Below are 27,067 nucleotides of genomic sequence, written 5' to 3' on the forward strand. Positions count from 1 at the left end.
CCTACATTGCACAGGACAGTCCCCGGAACAAAGGATTATCCAGCCCCAAATGTCAACAGTGCCAAAGTTGAAAAACCTTGCCCTAGAAGTATGCTTCTCAAACACTAGCATGCATCAACCTAGAGGGCTTGTTAACATTTGTATTGTCACACTGCACCCCCAAAGTTTCTGATTTGTTATGTAGGTAGATTGTGGGGCCTGGAAATTTACATTTCTACTAAGTAAGTAAAGGAGATGCTATTGGCCCAAGGCCCCCACTTGGAGAACAATTAAGTAAAATTCCATAAAGCAGGGATCTTTCTCTTTTTGTCATTATTTCCCCATCAACAGAGTATGGCATAGTATAGTCACTGAAGTTTCTAATTTTTTAATGACAGATCCCTCTCCCCTTTCCCCACAAGGTGATTCTGATACCAATGATTTTTTTTTTTATTTTTATTGGGGAATATTAAGGAACAGTGTGTGATTCTTGCATGACACACTGAGAAAAAAACAGTTTTGTTTTTGTTTGTTTGGTGTTGTTTTGGCAGCAACTTTGAGACCCCTTCTATTCCTGTTGACTTCTTAGCTCATTTACCACCAACCAAAGACGTCTGATGAGAGTTCATGCCTTAGCCCCTATCTGCTAAGGGCGAGGGGTGTGGATGTTCAGATTATATCTCCACAGCAAGGTCTCTATAAAAACAAACAAACTGTCAAATGAAAGTCTCTGCATTGTCTGTTTATTTATCATGGAACTACGTGGTCCTACAAATACCTGTCAAGCAATTCTCATTTTCAAAAAGTAAGGCCAGAGAATTCTCTCTCTCTCTCTCTCTCTCTCTCTCTCTCACACACACACACACACACACACGCACACACACGCACACACACATATGCTAAGTAAGCTCTTAAATCCGATGCTTGAGTTAGGTGCCTAGCATTTTAACACAGTGGAACTTGGTGTGTCTTCTTGAATGTACTTGTGTTTCCATAACCACATTTATGGCAATTCTCTCTATATAAGACAGTATCTTCCAGGTGCTGCCAATTACCTCTCTTTACATCATTTTCTGGGGAATATTAAATTCAGTTCCTCTTATCCTGTGCCCAGGGCCAACAATGAAGCAGTTGATCTCCATAATTCAAACATGTCTGATATCTTAGATTCAATTGTCCTGTTTAAGACAGGCATTTAATGAAGAACTGGTGAATGAGAAGTTTAATGGCTAAAGTGAAGATCTCCATCTTGAAAATCTCTTTTTACTCACATGGAATCATCAGCCATTATTATTGATTTGCAGTTACTGACTGGACTTTCTATTGTTTCAGTTGTTGTATCTGGTGCCTTCAGGCTATCAGTTTCAGGGCTGTCCTGAAAAACCCAAGCCTTACCGACTGAACTGAGAACATTGAAGAATTCATGATAAAGTAGGTTGGAGAACCCAACACACGTCAGAAAGTGAAAAGGTATATCACTGATTGTCTGCATCTTACAACTAGGAGAATCAACAGAGAAATAATCAAAATCTTAAAAAATGAACATGGTTTACGCTTTTAAAAATACCCCATTATTGAGTTATAATTTACATACTACGGAATTCACCTATTTATGTGTACAATGCAATGATGTTTGGTAAACTTACAGAGTGTGCATCTATCACCACTAATTTTATAACATTTCCATCATCCTAAAGAGAGACCTTGAGCTCATTCATAGCTACCAACTACCAGCCCATCAGCACTAATCTACTCATTGTCTTTATAGATTTGCCTTTTACAGAAATTCCATATAAAAGGAAACATAGAAATATGTGGTCTTTTGTGCCTGGCTTCTTTCACTTAGCATATTGTTTTTGAGGTTCCTCCATGCTATGGCGTGCATCAATACTTCACTTCTTTTTATTGAAAAACAGTATTCATCGTATAGATATATGACAATTTGTTTATCCATTCACCAGTTCATTCTCATTTTTGTTTTGGCAATTATAAATAATGCTCCTATGAACATTTGTGTACAAGTCTTTATGTGGACATATTTTCATTTCCCTTCGGTAGAGTCCCAGAAGTAGAGTTTCCAAGTCATATGGTAAATCTATGTTTAACATTTTAAGAAAATGCCAAACAGTTTCAAATGGGTTGTACCCTATTACACTTCCACCAGCAATGTATGAGGGTTCCAGTTTCTCCACACCGTCTCCAACGCTTGTTATTGCCTACCTTGTCTACTATACATGGATCACTCTAAATGTTAAAATAAGAGTGATTTCAAATTTGTACCACACATATAAAAATACAGCTAACATTTATTGAGGGCTTACTCTGGGTAATGTTCTCTGAATATATTTCTGTTAACCCATCATTAACACAATGAGATATCATTTGCAGTTTACAAATAAAGAAATAAGGCTCAGAAAAGTTCAACATTCGCCCCTGGAATCCCAGCAAGCAGGTGGCAGTATCTGAATTCAACACCAGATGTGTGTGACACAAAACTTAAATACAAGAGTTATTTATGCAAAAGTCAAGACATACTTGAAATATAGGCATGGGCTTCATCTTATTAATAGTCATAGCCAAGACACTTCTGTTAACGTCATTAAAAAGAGGAATCAGCAAACAATAAATTCAGCTGTTTTGAATAACTACAGATTTTTCTTTGAAGAAAGTATATATTTTTCTTTGAAGTTCTAGAGAATAATTCACCCTGAAATTTTCTCTTCAAATGACAACTCCCACAGTTGCAGTTTTGATTCAGGATTAACTAGCAAGATATTTATGACAATCAAAACTCAAATGAAACATACTTCATAGCAATGAAATTGCTGAATGGTTTTTATTAACTGTACTGAATCATTTGCTACTATCTAAAGCTGTGAATTCTGACAACTGCTGTTCATGTCTGAGTGCTCAAAAAACATTTATTGCCAGTTTCTGGCATCCCGTCTGTGATCGAAGAGTGTGGATGTTTTATGTAGCTCGCATTCCGTTACAAACAGGCTGTTGGCAGAATGGTAGTGGCCAGTGTCAGTGGATGGAATTGCTCCAGCTCAAAATCTGTAAGTCAGTCTTCTCTGGCCACACCTGTTGATCTACCCACTCTCCTACCACCAGCCAAGACTCCATCTGACCTGTTCATTGTCATTCAGAAGGGCATCCTGCTCTCTCAAAGTCTTGTTCTTTTCTGCTTTAGAGATGCTCTGAACGCTGACTAGAAATGCTCCGCATTTCAGAACGGGTACCTTTATTCCCTTCGGATTCAATATTTACCTGTTTGACCCAGATGGTGTGCTGATGAATACTTGTTTCCCTGTTTTATTTTAGACTATATACATTGTTGCTACTCAAAGTATGGTCCACAGACTCACAACACCAGCATCCTGTAGGAACTTGTTAAAAATGCAGAATGTCATGCCTCTTCCCTGACCTACTGATCAGAATCTGCATTTTAACAATCTCCCGAGGTGATTCCCATGTGCTAGATTGTTAACATTAGCGGGTGTGGACTCCCAGGTTTCACACCCAGACCCAGCACCTTACATGACCCAGCTGAAAATCTGCCCTTACCAGGAATAACAGCAGGGCACATTTATCATTCAGAAAGCACTTCATTTTCTCTGCATAGGTTCCTTCTCTCCAAACATACCAAAGTCACTCTCTTACAGAACAACAAAAATCTCTTGACCTTGTTACCCTTATGAGGAAGAGCGTGCTATTGTTCACATTTATCTGTTTCCTCTCTCTGTAGGAGTATTAAACAGCCCCATCCTGTTAAACTGAGATTTGCTTATACGACTTGCTTTGTCCAATGAAATGTAAGCAACAGTAATATGTCATTTTTAAGCAGAAGCTTTAAGAGTCAGTTGATGCCTTCTGTGCTTATGCTCTCCCCACACACACACTATCACATGCCTGGCAATGATCCAGATGGAGGATACTCTGTGAACTTGAGTCCAGAGAGAAGACAACATATAGCAGAATCAAAGGTGACCTAGGGAGGGAAGGTAGATTTGCTATTGAAAGCCAGAGATTTGAGGTCCATTTGTTACAGCATATCTTCGTAAAAGCTGACTGATAAACCTTGAATCATCATCGTTTTTCTCTTTTTTAATGTAAGAAAACAAGGGAAAAGGCATTACCTAGAGAGAGGAATCTTATTTAGAGGTACACTTACATCTGAATTCTCTATTAGGCTGTCTCCTCCTCTACCAACTCTACCAATATTTTTTAAATTCTTCTAATTTTTCAGATTCCTCACAGTCTACACTATATATTTTTTAATTTCTTTACAGCAGGGATCAGCAAATTTATTCTGTAAATGTCCAGAGAGTATACATTTTGGGTGTTGCAGGCCATATGGTCTCTCACAACTACTCAGCACTACCTGGTGACATGAAAGCACCCTTAAGAAACTACATAAATGAATGGGTGTGGTTGTGATCCCTTAAAACTTTCCTGGTCCAAGGTTCAAAACTTAGGGGTTATTCTTGACTTGTCCCACACCCTAATCCCCTCTAAACTAAATCAGGGATTAAGGATTCACAAAATCACAGAAATTTCATCTGAAGGGATAATAGACATCTCTCAACCCTATAATTTTACAGGTAAAGAAATTGAGGGAGAAATATACTGATGTCTTAAATTTACTTTGAAATGCATCAAAAAAATAAGATGGATTGATGAATAGGTAAAGGGATGGATAAACAGGTATGCAATAAAGCAAGGACAGTGAAATGTTCATTGTAGAATATAGATGGTGGCTATGTGGATAGTCACCTTAAAATTCTTTTAATATTTTTTGTATATTTGAAAGTTTTCATAATAAAATAGTGTGGGGAGGGTAAAGTATGCCAAAACTAAAGTCTATATGTCTTAATCAACTGGTTTGTGAAGTGCAATTTTACTCTATAAATATCCCAGGGAAATTTATTAAGCAAGTTTGAAAAGCTGATCTAAGTAAGGCCTTGAGACACCAGCTCAAATATTTTTATGTTCATTCAATAAATAATTTTTGGATCCCTAATATATTCTAGGCACTTTGGTTAAAAAAAAAAAAAAAAAGTTGTGGAACTTGCAGGTTAATGGTGGACAAAGACTAGCCAATCGCTGGTGGTTTTTAAATTCTCCAACACCTATTGTCTGTACCATCTATTAGACACTTAATGTATACGATGTTGTGCTTGAGCCTCATTTTTCACGGAGATTACAAACTCCTTGAAACACAGGGATCCATGCACTGGCCTCAGTGCCATGTACATTGTACCCAACAAAAGGCTGCTGCCATGTTTGTTCATAAAATGAGAGCTCTGGCTACTGGTGTATAAGGTATGGCCCAAGTGATGATATACTTTCATTTATATAAAAGGCAGACCTCTACCAACATGCTTCCAGCAGTTGTTCAACAGCTAATATAATATTACATATCAACGATACTTAAATTAAAAAGATAATAAAGAGTATGGTTATATAACAACATACAGTCACTCTTCATAACTCATGGAGTCCCTATTTGTGAATTTGCTCACTCACGAAAATTTATTTATAACCCCAAAATCAATTCCTGGGGCAATTTCAAGGTCATATGTAAATATGTACAAAGCTGTGAATAAATGGAGTCACCCTACGCCCACATTAGCTTAGGTTGAACAAGGTGACACTCTGCCTTCTTGTTTCAGCTCCCAGACCATAAACAAATGTCCCTTTCATGGTCTTTTTGGTGCCCCAATTTTCACATTTTTGGGGTGCTTTTTGCTGATTTCACTGTTTAAGTGGCTCCCAAGCATAGTGCTAAAGTGCTATCTATCAGTCTTACGTGCAAGAAGGCTGTAATGTTCCTTACAGAGAAAATACATGTGGTAGATAAGCTCTGTTCAGGCGTGAATTATAGTGCTATTGGCCATGAGTTCAGTGTTAATGAATCAACAGCATATATTAGATAAGTCATCTTTGAATAGAAACAATCATAAAACAAGGTTATATATTGATCAGTGGATAAAAATGTTGTGACCAGAGGACCAAGACCCTAACCCTGTATTTCCCCTAAGGGCCATGGTTCAGTATTTGCTAATTCAGGGTTTGAGGTGTCTTTATAGACCATAACTACTGTGAATAATGAGAATTAACTGTACATCAAAACAACTTAATACATTATCAGAAACTCCTACGACCAGCAACGTCTTGAGAGCTGTCACTAAGCTGTGCCACAGGCACTACCACTCTCACGCCATCCATGAACAGATAAGGCAGGTATCCAGGAAGACTGACTAGGGAGGGTGTAAGCTGAATGAGTAGATGTCACAGGGCAACAGAGCTCAGTGCCTGCCTGCCGAGAGTGGACAGAAAGGAGAAATCACATCATCCACATCAAATAAATTATGTTTTGTGCTTAGGATGGATGCAAGATGTAAACCAGTATACCTAGATACAAGCACAATTTATTATGATCATAAAGTTCACACTGAAGCCGGATTTTTCTTTTCTTTCTTTCTTTTTTTTTTTTTTTTTTACGGAACTCTCTAGGACACCCTGAAGTAAAAGATAATCAATCATGGAAACAGATGGGATATAGAATATGCTGCTGTGTTGCAATTAGTAAAGAGGGATATGGATAAAGCAAAACTCATTCTGCTGAAAAGCAGAAACACTGCAAACAGCAGAAAACCCTGTGGTCGACCACAGCTGTAAACCAAAGGACAAATGTACCACTTGTGAGGTAGAGACAAGACCAAAAACGACAGACACACTATCCCAGGTCATTTGCAGATGCTCAGCCGAAACAAGGAAAAGCATTAAATAGTACTCAAACACAAACTGACACATCAATAGGCTTGAGAATGTCTAGTCATGGGGTCAACAGCACTCACCTGTCCTTGTAATTAACAATTTTTAAGAAAGAGTTTTTGAATTTGATGGGAGAAAGACGCACAGCCCAGAAGATACAGATTTATGGATATCAAACATTTGAAGCCAAAATCCACAATCCGAAAGCCTTAGAGATAGCCCAAAAGTTCTCTCTGAATTTGTCAGGGCTGAGCAGCCCATCGGCGGTGTGCAAAGCTATGGAGCACCCATTGGCACATAAATCATTCTGTATCCCAGTGGTGACATACGCCTTCCACAGACCAGCAGCAGCAGGTTGTCACCTGGGGGCTTGTTGGAAATGCAGCTCCAACCTAGAAGTACTGAATCAGAGCTTGCATTTTTTTTTTTTTTAATTAAAGTTTATTGTGGTGACAATTCTTAGTAAAGTTACACAGATTTCAGGTGTGCATTTCTGTAATACATCATCTATATATCACATTGTGTGTTCACCACCCAGGATCAGTTCTCCTTCCAGCACCATATATTTGCTCCCCTTTACCCTCATCTACCACCCCCCTCCTCCCTTACCCTCTGGTAACCACTACACTATTGTCTGTGTCTATGAGTTTTTGTTTCTTCATTTGTTATGTCTTGTCCTTTTCTTGTTTTCAGTTTTATATATCAGTGAAATCATATGGTTCTCGACTTTTTCTGTCTGACTTATTTTGCTCAGCATAATAATCTCAAGATCCATCCATGTTGTTGCAAATGGTACTATTTCATCTTTTCTTATGGCAGAATAGTATTGCATTGTGTATCTATACCACAACTTCTTTTTCTATTCATCTATTGAAGGACACTTTGGCCGTTTCCATGTCTTGGCCACAGCAAATAAAGCTGCAATGAACATTAGAGCACATATGGATAAATGTCTTTATGTATAAATGTTTTCAGATTTTTTGGGTAGATACCTAGGAGACAGATTGCTGGGTCATACAGTAATTCTATTCGTAATTTTTTGAGGACCCTCCACACTGCCTTCCATAACGGCTGCACCAGTCTGCATTCCCACCAACAGTGTATGAGGGTTCCTTTTTCTCCACAGCCTCTCCAACACTTGTTACTATTTGTCTTGTTGATGATAGCTGTTCTAACTGGGGTGAGGTGATATCTCATTGAGGTTTTTATTTTAAGAAGATATCCAAGTGATTCACACTGCAAAGCTGGGACAATTAGGGTACAATTAGGGTGACACCATCTGGGGCCTGGCCTAAGCATTAATGTCTTGTGCTGTGGGAAAACTCTCAGTCTCAAGCAAATCTGGACAGTCGGTCACCCTATTTATCCCAATACCACAACCAAAGGAAGTTCTCAACGGGAAGTCTTGAGACTCACAGCCACTTAGAGATCACTTCACCCTGAAACAGTTTCGCAGTCTTTATTTTCGAGGCACATTTGGTTTTGTGAGGTCGCCACATACAGAAAATGGAACAAAGGTGGAAGGAGTCACATGACAAGCAGAGACTTTAAAGAACACTCTTCGTCTACACTCAATCATTTCACTCCAGGACATAACAGCCTAAGGAATCCGGTTTGAAACTGAGAAGAAAGAGACTAGGAGACGTGCTTCAGGAGCCCAGAGCCATTCTGTAGAAATAGTGACATCATCACCAGACCTATCACAGCCAGGGTCAGCCGCTCTAGTGCAATGATTCTCAAACTTTAGCTCTGTCAGAATCATATGCAGGGCTTGTAAACACAGACTGCTGGGTCCCACCCCGGGACTAGCTGACTGAGGAGGTCTGGGGAGACCCTAATAGTCTGCATTTCTAACATGTTCCCACAAGATGCAGATGCTGACTTGCTGGGAACACACTTAATGAACCACTGTTCTAAAGGGTCCCAGCCTCTCCATTCTGGGAGAAATGGTTTCCCTTATCCATGCCCTGTTCTCCAAAACACAAAACAAAACAAAACCCCAACAATAAAGTAATGTGGTATTTTGCTGCTCAATGTGTGGCCCCACACCAGCAGCATCCAAATCATATGGGAGCCTGTTAGAAATGCAGAATCTCAGGCCTCGCTGCAGGCCTGCTGACTGAGGCTCTATATTTTACCCCTAATGATTTACTTGCACAGTAAAGTTTGAGGAGCACTGCATATAGGGACTGCTAAGAGGTTGTTAAGCCTGCATCCTGTGTGTAAATACAACTGCTTAATCTCCTCTGAGCCTGTATTCCATGCCCCTCTCTCCCTTTTATGTATTTGATTTTAACCATAGAAGAAGAAGAAAGTCCTTCTTCTCATAGCTACACAGGTACGTACGTCAGTCAAATGGATAAAACAACTGCCCTTCAACACCAAGAGCAGAAAACTCTATTGCTGGCAGTGAAGGAACATTTGCACTGGCTCATGGAATATAAGATCTGCTGCTCTCTCCAGAGAAGCAGCCACTCAGGCGAAGCCACCACTGTCCACTAAGGACATCAGGACACAGCCAGTGTCTGCAGCCAACCCTCAGAATTCCTGCCTTTGAGACAGTTCCTGCACCCTCTGAACTGAGGGGAAGTGGGTGGCTGCGGCTCATAGGAAGTTTTCATTCCTACCTGTGTAGTTTACTAAAAGGCAGTGTATTCCCTTGCACAAATAGGAAATGCTGCCATCACATTTTTTACCTCCACTTCAGTTTTACCAGTAACATAAGGCCATGTACCCTGTGATTTCTTCTTTGGATTCCCTGAACTAGATACCAATTCTCCTGCAATTAAAAAGAAAAAAAAAAAAAAGGAATAACTAATATTTACAAAGCACAAGTTATGTTCCAGATATTCTTAAACACTTAACATCCATTACCTTATTTACTCCACACAAGAATACAGGAGGTAGCTACTATAATTAGTCCCATTTTATGGATTAGGGAACCGAGACACAGAGTGGCTAATTAACTTGCCTCAAATTATCCAACAGACTGATTCTAGAGCCAGCACACAAATAAGAAAGATGTTAAACCATCATTCTTGTCTTATCTTTCTTTCCATAAAATTCTACCCTTTACTTTTAATTGTAGTAATAGAAAGGGTGTTGCAGGCAGAAGGCATCCTGTTGCACTGGACAGACTGTGCCTTTTAATTGGAGTGCATCTCAGCTTCCTCCTGTGGTAGGCAGGGTAATGAAAAGTTCTCTGCCTCTCACTGAGGTTATATAAGTCTGTGCTTGTATGTGTAAACGGTAAAAGCACAGGATGAAGACAATGATCAAAGGGATGATAATCACCCAAAATAACTCATTAATTCTCACAACATCCTTGTGAAATACAGGAAATTGAGTTTGGATTAATTGTTGGCAACTGTCAAAATGTGGCATGCCAAGATTCTATTCTTGTTCTTCAGGTGGGTGCAGATGGGCTTTCTGCTGCAGAAAATTGGCTCTCAAGAAGGGGAGGGAATGTCAAACCTCTCTGAGGAGTTGCAGGAGAAAGAGTGAAAAGGAACAGGGCAGTTCCTATGACTAGAGCAGTGGTGCAGCTAGCTTGCATTTCCCAGCATCCTTTGCAGTTCAGCATGATCATGTGATTCCGTTTTTGACAATAGAAGGAGAGGAGAAGTCATGCATTCTTCCTCTAGTTCCACCCTATAAATACCTCCCATGTATGACCTTCTCTCTCTTGCCACATTTTACAGTTGGATGCTAATACCCAGGGAAACCTAGGAAACCACACATGGAAGATGGCAGAGCGTTTGTCAGTCTGGGCCCCTGAATGACTGCATGGACCTACTGCTCCTCTCCAGCCCACGTATGCCATCATTCCACTATTACCTATATATTACATAAAATTCAATTTTATTAAGCCACTGAGATGTGGGGATTTGCCTGTTACCACAGCTGGTATTAACCAAACTACTATACTGATCAAAATCCCCTTTACTCCAAAATCTGCTGTATGCTACATTACATATGTCCCTGAGATTGTTGCAAATTCCCATGAATAATGATTCCACCTAGCTTAGAAAGGGAAAATATCCTTAAAAGGATTAGGGGAAATTTTACTCTTGTACGTGTGTGAATCTAATTGTTTTTCTCCTAGCTCCCATCTGGGATTGGCCACACTGCGTAAATGAGAATTTTGATCATTGGATAGATGGACATAAAGAAAGATTTTGCAGCAAATATGGAGGAGGGGTTTGCTGAAGAGGAAAACGCTGATCATTCTGAATTCACCAGATTTCTAAGACGAAAACAGAGTCAGACAGTAAGGTGGGATGGCTCCAAAGAGAATTCTCCTGACTTGATAATTTTGCCAAGACTGACCTTGGGAGGAGGAAGAAAGAGGACTTTTAGAGTGCTCCCTCATGGAGGGTGGGGGGGGAGGGGGGCAGCCTCCAGATCTCAAGTGTGCCAGGACCTCGGTTTGAACTTCACTCAAATAGACTCTGGGTATAAGTGGATAAAATGATCTACATGTATTTATCACACATTTACAGATCAGGGAAGTGCCATATTTGATCTACCCAAGGTCATGCAGTACAATTCATTTCCCAAACTTTCAAGAGCCTTCAGTTACCCGTTTCTCACAGTGCCCCAGGCAGTGAGCTCTAGCCCCATTTCATCTTTCTCTGGGTAATACCAGCTCCCACATTCCCTCCTACTGCAACACACCCTATGCCACCCTATGAATAAGCAACTTAAAAATTTGAAACCAATAGAGAAATTCTAAGACATAGCTCAGCTAGTCACAGATGTGGAAAAATATGACCCTGAAGCGCTGCCATTATACCTCTTCCTTTGTCCCTGAGGAGCAAGAAAGACTATCACCAAAAGAAAACTGCTCCCAAAGTATTGTGGCACCAGCCTTGCCCAGCAAGCAAAAGAAAGAAGAAAGGCAGCTCCCTGTCCTTTGTTCTGGCTGCACACATTTGACAGGCTTTCAGAACCTCAGCCGATCTCCTGGCAAGAACAGCAGTGAGCAAACCCCTCCTCCCCACTGGGCATGGGTAATGCCTCCTGGCAAAGACCTCAAGCACATTCATCTCTCTCCAGGCCCTTCTAGGGCTACTGTGCATCTGCAGAACAGATGGGAGAGTCTGCTTGTCTGACTGTTGGCTGTTTTATTTCACTCAATAAACATTTATTGAGGCTCTACTTGTGCCAGGTCCTATGCTGAGGGATGTTCCATTGATGTGTGTGGAAGTGTGTGTGCATTGATCTGCCCCAAGGTACAAATGCTGAGAGAGTTTCTTGAGTGTGTCTACTCCCCGCAAACATCACCAAAACAACAGGTGAATGGTGAAAAGGAATGAATAACCAATAACACAAGGGATCGACAGTCAGGAGAGAAATGGCATGGTCAATCTCAGTGCTTCTCAAACTTAGCTGTGCACACAGTCACCTGGAGATCTTGTTAAAATGCAGGTTATGATCCAGCAGGTCTGGAGTTGGAGCCAAGATTCTGCATTTCTAACCATCTCCCAGGTAATACAGATGTTGCTCATCTGAGGACCACACTTAAAGTAGTAAAATGTTTATCTAATTTTCATGCTGCTCTGATATGTTAGTTGGCTGTTGTGTGGGCAGGTAGCAGGTAGATATCTGATTTAAATCTACATGCTCCCATAAAGGAAATGAGTGTATGGAACTCACTTTACAATTAGCCTATAACGTGGCAGATACTTTGCCTATGTAAATTCAACAAATTCTCACAGGTAGGTGCTTTACATCTCTTTTACAGGTGAAAAAACTTAAATTCAGAGCCATGAAGTATCTTGTAGTCCCACAACATAGTAAGTATCTGTAGTCCCACAGCTAGTAAGTAGTAAAAAGGTTAAGATTTGAAATAAAGTCTATCTGTTCAAGTCCGTGTTTTACCTACTTCTCTAAGCTGTTCCTTCATCTACTTAGGCTGACTCCTGTCTGGAAATAGATTGTTTAAAGTGCCACAGATTTAAAAATGGGAGTTTCCTTCATGTGGGCCTTGAAACCCAATAAAATCTAATATGTGATTTTCTGCTCAGAAGCATTGCTCGGTTAATCCAATTTTTAAAAACATAGCCATCATTAAAACCTCTAGGTGGATCCTGAAAAAAACAACACCGTCAAATTAGCTGATTTTCCCCTTGTGGCAATGACCGGACAGCAACGAACAGGTATCAGTATCTGGAAAGTGATGGATTTTTGCCACATCAGAGCAAAACAATAATAATAAAGGCCAACGCTGAAATCCCTTCTACCATAAGAAGAAATACTGTGAAAACTGTTTACTAGGAGGCCTGTGGCACAGCCCAGCAGTCTCTGGAGAAAGAACATATGATGATCGCCATGGCAGCCCAGCCAAGTATTCAAAATATATTGGGTTTCATGCTTAAAGAATTATGTTTATTGTTTCCTCTAATCAATTTTACTTCACAAAATAAAGAGTGATATATCACTCTTAAGTTCTCGGAAGAAAGGAATGTCAGAAACCTTACAAATAAAGTATGTGTTAAAGAAAATGGGTATAGAGTGGGTTCTTAACTGAAGAGAGGATGTATGGCCCACTTTCTAAGCTCATAGGAAATCGTGACCTCGAAAAAGCACCCATGATTTCTCAAGAGAACCATTACTTAACAAAATCTCCACAATAACAATGAATAACAGCCTGCCAAAGAATATAAATAGAAAAGGATTTAATATATATCCCATAGTCATGAGATTATTGGCCAAGGGAGTCTAGTGCTAATAAGATCATTCCCTCAACCCCCAAATTAAATTCTTCACAAAATAATATTCATATTACTAACTCTTATAAGGAGAGAAGATAATCCTCTATAATCTGCAGCTCAATTGTCATTTATTTTTCTATAAGGGAAATAAAGAACTCAAAATGATAAAATAATTCCATTTTGAAGTAGTTTTTAATATGCTGACCTAACTATAGCTTGAATTTATAATGGGATCGTTTCCATGTTTTATATATAAATACAATGAATCTCTGATAAGAACGAAAAATGAAAATAACCTGAATTATCTTCTATCATTTGCTTATTTCCATAACTGTAGCCAATCTTGGGTAGTTCTCAATCTTTTCCCTCCCTACTTCATTCTATTACTCTCAGGGATGTTGCTCAATAGAAAATCGAACCAACAAAAATGGAGAATTCTTAATGCATCATTAGGCTTTTAGAGCACAAAAATAGACCATATCAATTAAAAACAAGGGTCCAGGAATATATTTTGTCTTCTGATTATTAAAACGAAAAAAGGGGCATTTTTCAATGGGGTTTTTTCATGTATAAGTTTATTTATTATCTCCATGTAATAATATAAAAGAACAGATATAAAATTCACAAACTATATGCATGAATAAATACATTTTAAATAATGATTTCTGAAATGTGTATATTTTGTACTTTCTAAACCTATTGCATTTTATTGCACAAAAACTCTTGTAATTGGGAAACACGTTACTATTAACTTCATTAATAGTAAATCAATTTATTAGTTGTTATTTGTTGTTATGTAGAGACACTTTTTAAGAAAGATATTAGGATTAGAATTGTGTGATTCACTTTTCTTCTGTTGATCTAATTTTTCTACTCATCTAAAATGTGAGATGGACACAATAATACCTAATTTCGATACAAGGGGTTACTATAAATATACTACATGATATTTTACAGTTATCAAAACTGCAACACACCTTCTGGAATATCAAAATTAAATGAGGACTTTCTGATTTACTACAGCGGTTTGAGACAGTTACGGTAACTCTCTTCTAAGCAGTAGTTCTGAGAAATTACTAGTACATGGCATATGCAGAGAACAGGGCTTGTGTATGCATTTTTATGTGCAATCTATGTTGGTGTTATCACGGGGGCTGTGGTAGGTAAATTGCTCTTTTTCTAATTGTATTTTGAATACTTATGTAATATTTTTAGAAATAGGACCTTAGGTGGAAAAATTGGGAAAACTTCCTCAGATTCATTCCATTGAGTGTGTAATAACTGAAGTTTAAGCAAGCAAACAGGGAAACATTTAGTTTTTTTTGGTTGGTATGTTTATCTTTTAGAACATCTCCTGGATACTGAGCTCAAGCTAAAAAGTATTGTAATGATAAAAGTATTGATGATGTCCTTCTGGATTCTCTCCCCACACTACTGCCCCATTGTTCTCCAAAACACTTTGCAAGAAACTGGATCAAGGCCTGTATCACAGTATATCATGATGTACCTCTTCCTGGATAGAACACGAGTTCCAAGAGGTGAGGTACTGTGTCATTGGTTTGTGCTTGCTTGTTTAGCTTTTATCCCCTGAACCTAGTATAGCTGAAAAAGGATGATGCTTAATAAATATGTATTAAATGATTCAGTAGTGGTTATGCTGGGTGTCATCCTCACATGTTTCTTTTCTGTTGCCCACGCCAGACCAAAGAAAATGGCCCACCAGGGGAAGTAGCAAATACTAATCATTTAGATTCCAAATCTATGAAAATCATTTATGTACATTGCTTCAGACAATCTTTTCAAGCTCATTGTGAGTTTAAAAAAAAAAATCCTGGTCTTCTATTTTGTAAAAAGGGAATATAAAACTCAGAGAATTTATGTGTATTTCCCATATACATAAGGATTGGCTGGAATATTGTAAAAGCAGTACTTGTATCCAAGTCCTTAGGAACCAAATACAAAAGTGTTGGTATGAAACCACAACAACATGCCACTCTGGGAATTTCTGGGAAAAGGGGAACCCTCCATCCACCTTAACTCAGGCAGCAACAGGCTACGAAGAGATGAAGCATCAACCCAGGATTCCGATTCTAACTAAACCATTCCTTTATACCCTCACCGCTTCATTTCCTAAGGGACAGAGATGCATGGGTCCTAGCTAGGCAGTTACACAGTCTGTCATTTTTAAGTCCATTGCATGAGAATTGATGGTAGCTGATAAAATGCTGGGTGCCCAGATCTAGAATCCTATAATAAGAACCCAAGTGCTTTACATGCATCAGTCCATTTAATCTTCACAACCACTTCTGAGTGAGGTGCTCATGATTCCATTTTGCAAGTGAGGAAACCGAGTCTAAGAGAAGTGATATCACCTTGCCAAGGGTCATACATCTAGTGAGCGGGAGAGCCCTCACCCAAAGTCCCCTTAGTGTGACTCATAGAGCTGTGCTCTCAGTCATCACCCTCACAGCCCTGCTCCCACCCAGCTGGAGGCATTTATATAATCCTTGCGAACCTCAGACTCCATCTGTAAAATAAATTTTCTCAGCTTCTTCCTGTAATTGTATACAATGTAAAAGAAACGATTCTTTTAAATCAGTATATGTTTTTAAAGGACATTCTCCCTATCTCTAGAGAGAATAGTGAAGTTGTGCCAGTTGGGATCCATACTTGAATTATCCAAACTATTTCTTCACACTCTTTCAAGTTCAGTGGATAATTCATCACACTCTATCCTGCTCCCTTTTGCTTCTATAAACCTGAAGAATCTAAATCAAGAAAAAGTGATATTCTAGACAATCGTGTAAGGTTACAGACCCAGGAAAAAGCATTATAGCATTAATTACCTGCCTTATTGTTTGCTTGTTTGTTTATCTTCATGATAGGTTAACAAAAGTAGACCACTAAAGTCATTATGACATCTGGAAGCTGGACCAAAAACTTTCTAGTGTTACTATATGTGAGTACTTTAATATCATCATCAATGCAAGTTCCTAAATTGAGTATTTTCTATCATATTGAATACTTTTTCACTCAAACATGCACTTTACTCAGTATGAATAAAACCATAAATTGCTAACTGGCAGCCCACATGTCAAATTCAGTCCACAAATATGTTTGGGTACTCCTATTATTTTCAATTTTGATTTAGTTGGCATAAAAAGAAAACCTAGATTTCACAGAAAACCTAGACTCTATTTCTAGAGTCACACAAAAATTGGACTGAAACTGCCCCAGAGCAAAGCAAGGAGCTGGAACTGAGTGAGGGCTGCCCTCTTAACGTGCATCCGCCCTGCTGTAGCCATGCATCTAGGCTGCCTCCTTTCTTCACTCCTCAGTCCCGAAGGCATTTGAATGTCCCACCCCAGAACTGAAAGTTTCCTTGTTTATTTAAGGCGGTTTTTTGGAGGCCATGCCTTACAAAATTAAATAATCACTTTCTACTTCACCAAAAGTTTATCGTTTTCCAATCAATCTAATTGACAGGTCATCTACTCTGCTTCAGCTGACAAGCATATTCCTAGGCACAGCTCTCACAGGTCCTGTGTTAGGCACAATTTAGGCCCCCATATTTTTTACTCTATTATCACTCCCGTGAATGTTACCTTTCGGCAAAAGGGACTTTGCATATGTAATTCAGACGACTAATCAGTTGACTTTAAAATAGGGTGAATGATGGGGGGGGGGGGGGCAGTCTAATCACAGCAGCCCTTACAAAGCAATTTCTCTGGCTGAGGGTAGAAGAGACGTGGCAAAAGAGGAAGTCAGAGAGATTGGAAGCACGAGAACGACAGAACCCATTGTTGCTGTTTTTGAAGATGGAAGGGTCCATGAGCCAAGAAACGCCTCTAGACATTGAGAGTATTTCCCAGCTGACAGTCAGCAGGGAACAGGTACAGGAAATCCTGACAGCAGCTGACAGGAAATGGGGACCTCAGTCCTACAGTCACATGGAACTGAATCCTCCCAACAACGTGAATGAGCCGGGGTGTCATCTTTTCCCCGGATCTCCAGATAAAAGATCGGGCTGGCTGAGCCCTTGATTTTTAGCATGTGATACCCTACGCAGAGTGTCTAGCCAAGCCTGCCTGGAATTCTCACCTACAGAAACTCTGAGGCAATACATTGGTGTGGTTTTAAGTCACAAGTTTGTGTTAATTTGTTAAGGCAGGGACGGAATACCAATACAGGCCAAGTGATCACTAGTGACCTCAGCGGGTAGTATCAGAATGATTCTGAATGCTTCATCCACAGCAATCATTATTTCTTTGTTGGTGTGACTTTGTCATTAATCACTTATGTTTCTAAGACAATCATATTGATTTGGAGCCTGTATTCATTTTCTCTCACTGCCATAACAAATTAACACAAACCAGAAAATAAAGAGGCCAAAATTGGTACTGAGAAAATGAAGTAATACAAAAATCACACGGAAACTGAACCTCTTCAATTTAAATTTTTTACAATTATCTCTTCCAACCATAATATTGAATGTATTGATGTGTGCGGCAAGAAAAAACCTCTCTACACTATATTTGACTTCTTTATTAAATTATTTATCAAAAGACTACTACAATTGCCTTGTATCAGTGAAACATTTGCTGCTGTTTTAGAATTAAATACAGAGCACATTCACAGAAGCCATCAATTTGGGACCTTCTTTAGTCAAACTGTTTTTCAAATAATATTTTAAAAGAACGCCTTATTTTACTAGTGGAAAAATCTTAAGAAAGACAAGACAATATGTTCACTCTTTGTAAGACTGTTTAAACTATACTCGTCTCTGAGATCAGTACCATTTTCAGCATAGGAGACAGGGGAACAGGTAACCACATAATTCAGTGTTGAATACCACGAAGGTATGGGATCTGCATTTAAACCTATTTTGCTCCCAAGTCTATGCTAAGGATTTTTCCACAAAATATATTGTTGCCTGAAATTATAATTTTGTCTTTTTTATTGTAATATATGTCTTCTAATCGAGTCAGCCACAGGGGCCAGTGATTGCCTTCTTATTCATTGATGAATATCCAGCCTTTAGATTTGTGCCTGGTACAAAGTAGAGTTTCAATAAATATTTGCTAAATAAAGAAATAAATGACAAAAACTTGACAGCGTCCAGCATTTCTGACATACTGCTTTTATCTTCATCCACTCACCAATTATTCCTATGCCTTTTGTTTCTGACCTTAATTTCTCCAGTGTCTTCATTAAAACAATAAATTTTCCCCTACTTTATTTATGCAACAAACACTACTGAGTACCTTGGCTATTTCTTGGTTCACTTAAGAGTAATTTATTCATTCACTTATTCACTCATTCATTCATTCACTTATTCACTCAACAAAGGAGGCCAGTAAATGGGACCAGAAGGACAACAGGGGATCAGATCATTAAGAGCCTCATGTAAGGTCTCATAAAGGCCCCTGTAAGGTCTTAGGCTTTTAGTGAGAGTGAGAGGTGGGAAGCCATTGGAGGACTCAGACACAGTAAGTGTCAGATTCTGGTTAACATTTGAATAAGACCACCTAGCTACTTTACAGAGCAGCAGTGCAAACAAGGTCACAGTCAGGAAGCTGTTGGGATACTCATGTTTTTTGACTGCCCATGCTGTCATGTAATTCAAACTTGGTTCTGGAATGATCTTTGTTAGGACACAGGATTAATTTTGGAAGCCCTGGTAAGACATTCAGCATCAAATGCCAACTGTCATCTCTTTTCTACTCAGTCTCTCCCCATGCATAGGATCATAGAGCATAGATGCTGCAAAAAGTCAGAGACCCCTGATTACAATTGCCTCAGTTTATGGAATAGGTGGTTCCATTTTGCTCATTTTCTTCGGTCAAGGCTCATTTCACCTACACAATGCTATTTTATTTCTCCTCTGCTCAAACCCAGTGTTCTATACCATTCACTGTCATGTGGACATATCTATCGCATGTTTATCCAAAAATTTAAAAACTCATTGCCTTGAGAAAGAAAGAAAAGCATTTGCTGGGAGCCTCTTAAGTCTCTTCCAAAGCCTATGATGCTTGGGACATCCCACACTGAAAATCCCACTAGTTTTCAGACTTAGCCTGAAGCCACATTGGAGAGAGAGACTATGATAAGCTGCTGTTACCATGATTTCTTATGAAGGATCTAACCTTAAGCTTTACCCAACTGACCTCCTACACAACTTGAGCCCACAGGGCCATTGAATACCATTCTCCCCACCCATCATTTCTTTGAAGGGTGTCCTATTAAAGCAGATACTATGGCTTCAGGGCATCCTTGCAGCTCACTATCAATATGAATGTATTCATAGATATAGAACCTGGGTAATGTTGAGATATATAGAACAGTACAGAGCAAAGCCGCTAAGATCTGAATTGCCACTCCCATACTTTTAGTTCTGCAACCTTTGCTCAAGTAATTTAACCTTGCTTAGTCTGTTTATAGTATAACCAGAATTGCCACTCCCATATTTTGAGTTCTGCAACCTTTGCTCAGGTAATTTAACCTTGTTTAGTCTGTTTATAGTATAATCTGTCTATAATATGGGTCAGCCAGGAGTGAGGAATAAATAAAACAACATGTATCAAACATTTAGCACAGAGTCTGGCACATAGCAAACACGCAATAAATATTAGTTGTTGTCATTTAAATCCTTATTCTAGTTGTCATCAACACTATGAAGATGGCCATGTATCTTCCAAAATGGTCCCTGAGCTCAGGAAGCAGGCACGCTACTGTTACATCACTGGGTGATATAACATCCTGGCGATAAAGGATAAAGATTGCTTATTGGAAAAAGGTCATTCTAGAGCATGGTAGCATGAATCCACAAAGCAATTTTACCAATCCCTTTCTTCTACCTTTTATATGCTTATTTCTTGACATAGGAAAAATTGAGGCAAGAATTTTAAGGTTCTTGAGATACGTTTGAAGTGACAGACACCAAGTACAAAAGCGAAGAGCACCAACTACAAAAGGCAGGGGCCATGTGGTTGAGTAAGTCCTAAAATAACACCCGGGACAGAAAGTCAGGCAGATCTTTCTATTTTGTTTGTTTTTACTTATACAAGAATGACGAAGAAAGACAATGGAAAGGATGAAGGGCAGGAGAAGGGAAGAAAGAGAGGAAGGGATAAGAGATAGTTAAGAAATAAAATGAAAGAATTAAAGAAGAGGAAGGAAGAAACCGAGTAGTAGAAGAGAAAGAAGAAGGAAGAGAGACAAAGAAAAGGAGAAATCGGGGTCAAATATATGATGATGGAAGGAGAACTGACTCCGGGTGGTGAACACACAATGTGATATATAGATGATGTAATACAGAATTGTACACCTGAAGTCTACGTAACTTTACTAACCATTGTCACCCCAATAAGTTTTAATTAGAAAGAAAAAAAAGAAAAGGAGAAAGGAAGGTTACAAAAAGGCTGAGTCTACAGACCAACATAATCCAAAGGTAAAATCCCGGATCAGCATCATAAGACTAACAGAATATAAACTATATTACAGTTGAACCAATTCTTCTTGCATTGCTGTGATTTTTCATGTGTGTGTGAGTGAAAATGCCACTATCTTTAGAAAATTGAAGCTTAGATTTTTCTTGAGCTTTGAGTTCCAATGACATCACTGAGAAATTATTTGAGGCTTGTTTACATGGTTACATGTACGTCATTGCTAACCTGCTGAAGTAAAACATTGTAATTCACAAAGTCAATTCAAAGTGAAGTATACTCAAGGACGTTCATTTTGCTGAGAACACTGGCCTCCTACCAAAAGAGGGAAAGCTTAGAATAACAGGCTTTTCTAGAGTTAACACTGATGATACATCTTACTCTAATTATTTTCATTCCATTTGCTACTATTTGTCAAAAAATATGTACACCAACATTTAATACTGTTCATACTGTCTGTTAATTATATTTCTAGATTAGCATTTTGATTGAATGCACTCTGTTGGCCAAGAGAAAAATTAGACCATTCAAGATTATGATTACTTAAACTTCTTCAATGGTAGAACTTTACCTGACTTCATTTTCCTAAAACTAAATGCAGCCATAGTATTCCAAATTTGGCAAAAAGTTGACAACCTCAAATTCCATAATTTGTTGTTTTGGCATGGAAGACAACCACGCATATTTCCTTGCCTATAAAGGAATTCCTCCTTAAAAAGTATCCAATCTCTTAGTATGAAATTAGCGGGATACCTTGCAAGGTAGAAGCCCTTTACTGATGTCCAAATTCCTAGTACTAAATTGTATGAAATAATGTTAACATAATATGTAAAATGCAGCAAGTCAGGGTAGCTTTAAATACGGATTTACACAAAAATCCATCACATATGGACAAAAATAATAGGTGAGAGGTGTTATTGGCCTGGATTCAGGGGCGTTGCAATGGAAATAGACAGAGGCAGATAGATACAAGCAGGGGTAATAGTGAAAAATATTTATCAGCTGGTATGGTCATAGCACTGGATAATCAGAACAGACGCAGATTATAAACCACCACCAACACTAGCACGCCTACCTATGTGTATCAGGCCAACACCCACCCAGAACACAAAGTACATGGTGAAGAATTAAGAAATAAGTTGGCTGTTAAAGGGTACAGTTTCTGGATTGCATGGTTGGATATACAGGGGTGCCATTTACTAAAATGAAAAAGACTGAAGAAAGAATAGATTTAGTGTGTTGGTGCTAGTGGTAATATAGACTTTAATTTCTAATGTAAGAAATTGTGAACATTGGTGAAATATCCAAGTGGAGAAGTTAAACAGACAGTTGAATAGATATTTCTGGAGCTCAGAGGCCAGATATGGACTAGAGACATAAATTGAGTCAGAATATAGATAAGATTTAAAATCATGAGGATAGAAGACATTACTTCAAGAGAGGGGTGTGGAGAGGAGGTACAAGAAGAGGGCCTGATATGAAGCCCCAAGGTCGGAAAGATCCAAACTTTATTTAGAGATGGAATACTAAAGGAGGAGTCAGGTGAGAAATAGTACAGCAAAATGAGGACAACTGAAGATGTATAGTGTTACAAAAGCCACCCAAGTCACTGCTGCCAAGAGAAGATAACGGAAAAGGGACTAGTTAACTCTTTCAAATGCTCCAAGAAATTGAGTAAGAATTCAGCTACTGGATCTTACCACATAATGGTTACTGCTGATCTCAACAGAAGTTGTTTCCATAAGTGATGAAGGCAGAAGCCACGTTGCAGTAGGATGGATAGTAACAAGAGAGTACGTGGAGATAGCATATATACAGACGAGACTCACCAGAAATTTGACAATGACATGGAGCAGAGAAATGAAGAAAAGGATGCGGAGAAGTATAGGATCCAGAGTTGTTTTCGAAGATGGGAAGATACTAAAATACGTTGAGATGTAATCTTTGCAACTCTGTGATCCAGGGATGTTACTTTCCCCCGTTTAACAGATGAGAAAAACGAGGCTCAGAGAGGTTACAAAACATGATCCAGGCCTCATAGCTAGTAAGAAAGCAGAGCTGAAATTTGAACCCAGTCTATCTCATTCCAAAGCCCTAAGATAGACTGCCACTTATAACATTTTATTGCATTTGTTTATCCATATAATTGTCTCCCTCACTTTCTAAGTACAGAGACTGAGTCTAACTCATCCTTGAATCCCCAGCACCCAGTATAATATCTGGTAGTTAATAATGGGTACTTAATAAGTATGTTGCAGAAATGAATAAGTCAATGAATTAACCAAAAGTCAGATTCTAACCTCTAAAACAAAGAAAAATACAGAACTTTCTACAGAACAGTGGTACAAAGAACAATAGAAATACAGAAAAATTGGACAGCCTTTGTAATATTTGGAATGTAAGTGAGAACGCAGAGAAATAGTGACTTTGGGTAAGGCTGAAAATAATAGTTAAACCTATATTCAGAATCCACTTTGTTCACACCATTGCATTTCCCAAGTTTATACCCAGGAAAACTGTAAGAACTTGCCCTAATCTTATACAATCGCCCGTCTCCATGATAATGAACAACTCACTTGTCACTTACTATTTTTCCCCCTGCATTTAAAATACATACCAGGTCCTATTTCCACATGGAATCCATTCTCAGGTAATACTGATTTCATTGTGCTGTTCCACATGAGACCAGCGCATTTGTATGGAAAGGAAAAGGTGCATTCAATCATTGTGATATTTTGTGTGCCTGGGAAGAATAAAGGAATTTTTTAAAACATTCATGTGGATTGACTGATTCCTTCCAACCACTGCTCGCCCTGCTCAGCTCTTTTACTGGCATATTATTTCAGAGCTCTTTTAATACAAGTATTAATTGTTCCATTAATCATATGAGTAAGGCAGTTTTAGAAAAGATCCCAAGGTTAAAAAAATGCACAATAGTTTTAAAATGTGTGAACTCTGATGTTTATTTATCTTAAAATGTTAAGAACTTAAGTATCTGGTGAAAGCATTTTGCTTTGATCTTCCTCCAATAAACCTCTCAATTTCAGAATATTTACCCTTTGAAAGTTTAACTAGAAAAAAAGAGTTTTTCAGGCTAACAAAACTGCTTCGTGATGTATGTAGAGTATATTGGTTTGGTTTGGTTAAGATTAGCTATAAGTTTAGGGTTTGCCCATTGACTACATATATATTGTTAAAAACTACTTGAACCAAGTTAAATAAAATAAGGATGCCTAGGTAGGTTGAATTTGTATTTTGATTATTTCCAGATGGCTTCTAATGCTACCAAGTTTTTTTTTTTAAATCTTTTTCATGCTTAATGTAAGGATTACCTACCTACTAATTCTCCCCTAGTATATCTATAAGCATCAAGTATTTTTTTCCTAACGGGGATATACTATACAATTTAGCTATTCATTTATGCAAATGATAGTAAACAGAATTATAAAGACAGATAATAAACAGCAAATGAGGTTATTTTGTTTCACGCTTTATGTTGTCAGAGTTCTGAGCATGGTTTAGTGTTTTCTATTCATGACTTTATATTACCAAATTACTCCCTCATGGTGTCTCAGATGTGCTTTTGTCTGCAAATGAGAAGGAATAAAATACCAGGACATTAACGTTAAATTACAATCGTTAATGGCGTAAATACGAAAATAATTACTGCATCATACCATCAATTGTTATGTGTTCATTACTGAAGTTCTTGTAAAGCCTTCATTTTCTTGTTACAATTATTTTTTTTCCTTTATTTTTGTCTGGCTATTTTATAGCCCTGACAGTACTTTAGCAACATTTAGCATTTGCACAAGCCATTTAATCCTGCTCAAAGCTTCATTTAAACTTCATTTTAGCTGCATTTTATTTGTGTATACATGCCTTTTACTTCTTTTTGACAGTCAAAAGGTACTTCTGGAGTAGGTGCTAGAAAGATGTGTCAAAGGAGATTATCTAAAACCAGCAATGAACTTCAGCAAAGGTTTCAGACTCACTTTAACATCGCTTGCTAACATACCTTTATCAATCAAACTTACTACACCCCCATCGTCCTAAAATTTTAGCTTCAGAGTACCCACATCAACATCTCTTTAAAGTTCACTTATAATTTTAAAGCAAATCAGGCAAGATGCTTTTAAATCTCTGCTCTCTTCCTTCAGTTCTGTTTCTTCTCATCTGCTCCGCTTCACCTGTCTTTCTCTGCTCCTACTCATCCCCCTGCTGCCAGGGTTTTCTCCCTAGCTGGCAAGAGTACACACACACACACACACACACACACACACACACACACACACCAGCCGCCTGGCCTTCGGAGGGTCGTCCAAGTGCACCCTTTTGTCTCCTCCACTCTGAGACCATCACTTTGCTTCTCGCCTGCCAGCCTCAGGCGGGGAGTGGCCGGAAAACTCACACCGCTGTCCAAAGGGGGGCGGGGTGGAGGCTCCGCGGGCGGTCAAGCATCCCTCGCCGCTGCGCATAAATACACACACAACTAAGAAGTCTTCTGTCACCTGTTCGCTTTCAAAGCCAGCTCTGGCCCTCGGTAAAACTTATTTCTACCCCCTCCTTCACCCCACCTCCGGGAGTTCGGGTACAAGAAGGCATCCCGTGCATAGCTTTTCTAAAATATCTGGAGGAGGAAGAAAGTGCACACTGGGTACTGCAATTACATGTCCCTAGTACCACTCTCTTCCTTTCTCTGTTTCACCCATCTTCTCTGCTATCACATAGTCTTTTCATGACAACGCGCGTACACAACGAACACCCCATCTCCGCCAACAGCGCAAGCCTGGAGCTCAGCCTCCAGGGTTCCCTGTCGGTCCTAGTCCCTCTGCCCGGCGCCAAGCCCCTAGCACCCTCTCCAACTCCTGCTATGTGCAGCCTGGCGCTGCCGGCTCCCTAGCCCCAGCCAGGGCTCCAAACTTTTTCTCGTCCTTTCTCCGGCCCCAAATCACGCACATCCCGGACGTTTGACGCCCTGTCCTGATCCCAGACCACATAGGGGAATGAGGCGAGAACCGCTACCCCTGTAGGGACCGAGTCTCGAGGTGCCCAGCCCCAGTGTACACAGGACCGCTCTGGACCTGGGAGATGCGAGAGGGGCTTGGGCGGATCCAGCTGGCAGGTGCAACTTGCCAGCTTCTCCTGGGTTCACGCCCTAGGGGACCGCGGGTTTGGCATGATGAGAACAAAGCTGGAGTCCAGGGAGACTGTCAGACGGGAGGCGCTAAGACAATAGCAATAAAGGGAACTTGGGAGGACCGCTGCGCAAAGTTGTCTCCGAGTCCGGATGTCCTGGGATGGCAGCAGCCTCCCGCTGCAGACCCCAAATACCCCCGACCTGGGCCCCGCCGCGATAAAAGCAAAACCCTGGCTCTGCAGCCGTTCCCTGCATGCTATGCAAATACCCTGGGCGCCCAGACGCAGCTTGAGGCGCAAGGGACGTTCAGGGACTTGGACAGCAGCTGCCGGGCTTGAAAACCCGCCTGAGCGCTCTCCTGGCTTTACCTTTCCGCGGGCTGCCTGGGAGTCCGCGGCGCGCCGCCCGCTGGCTGTGCCCTCAGCCCCTGCCGCCGCCGCCGCCAAGAGCCGGCAACAGGAGCCGCGCTCGCTGAGCCCCGCCCCCGGTCACCAGGCCCCGCCCCCAGGCGCTAGACTCCGCCTCTCCACGCTGGCCGACCACCTCGCGGAGCCACGCTGGCCCAGCAGGGTTTGTGCGCCTGCTGCGGCCACGAGGCCGCTGCTGCTGCTCCCGCTGCTGCCACCACTGTCGTGACCGCAGCTGCTGATGCATCCCATAGGCCAGGATGCCCCAAATTGTCAAGCCCCTCCCCACCCCCAAATGAACAGGATTGGAAATGACCTCTATAACTGGGCAAGTATGGTCCATACACCTGCAGCATCAGTCACCTGAGAGCTTGTTAGAAATGCAAATTTCTGGGCCCCTCCCCCAATCAACTGAATCAGAATCTCTGAGGGTGAGACCTAGCATTGAGTATTTTTAAGACGCTTCTGGGTAATTTCAAACACATTGAAGTTGGAGAAGCGCTGCTCTTTTCCTGGTGAATGAAGGGGCTAATCAGATGCAATGCTAAACCCAGGAGCCCACCCAGTCCGAGGGTTTAACTTGGCAGTGTTTGCAAAGCC

At 39.9% G+C, this 27,067-nt stretch overlaps 1 protein-coding gene across 1 annotated transcript in view; it reads right to left on the minus strand.

Annotated features, from left to right (window-relative positions):
* The window catches only part of RARB (retinoic acid receptor beta), a 670,351-nt gene extending 643,842 nt beyond the window's left edge, over positions 1–26,509 (minus strand). The window contains exon 1 of the mRNA XM_019745272.3: positions 26,429–26,509. The gene's annotated coding sequence lies outside the window, so the exon portion shown is untranslated. The remainder of the gene's footprint in view (positions 1–26,428) is intronic.
* Between the last annotated feature and the right edge of the window lie 558 nt (positions 26,510–27,067).

The sequence above is a fragment of the Rhinolophus sinicus genome, chromosome 5 (genome assembly GCF_057876585.1).
Source record: "Rhinolophus sinicus isolate RSI-liver-muscle chromosome 5, RSI-T2T, whole genome shotgun sequence".
Lineage (NCBI taxonomy): Eukaryota > Metazoa > Chordata > Mammalia > Chiroptera > Rhinolophidae > Rhinolophus > Rhinolophus sinicus.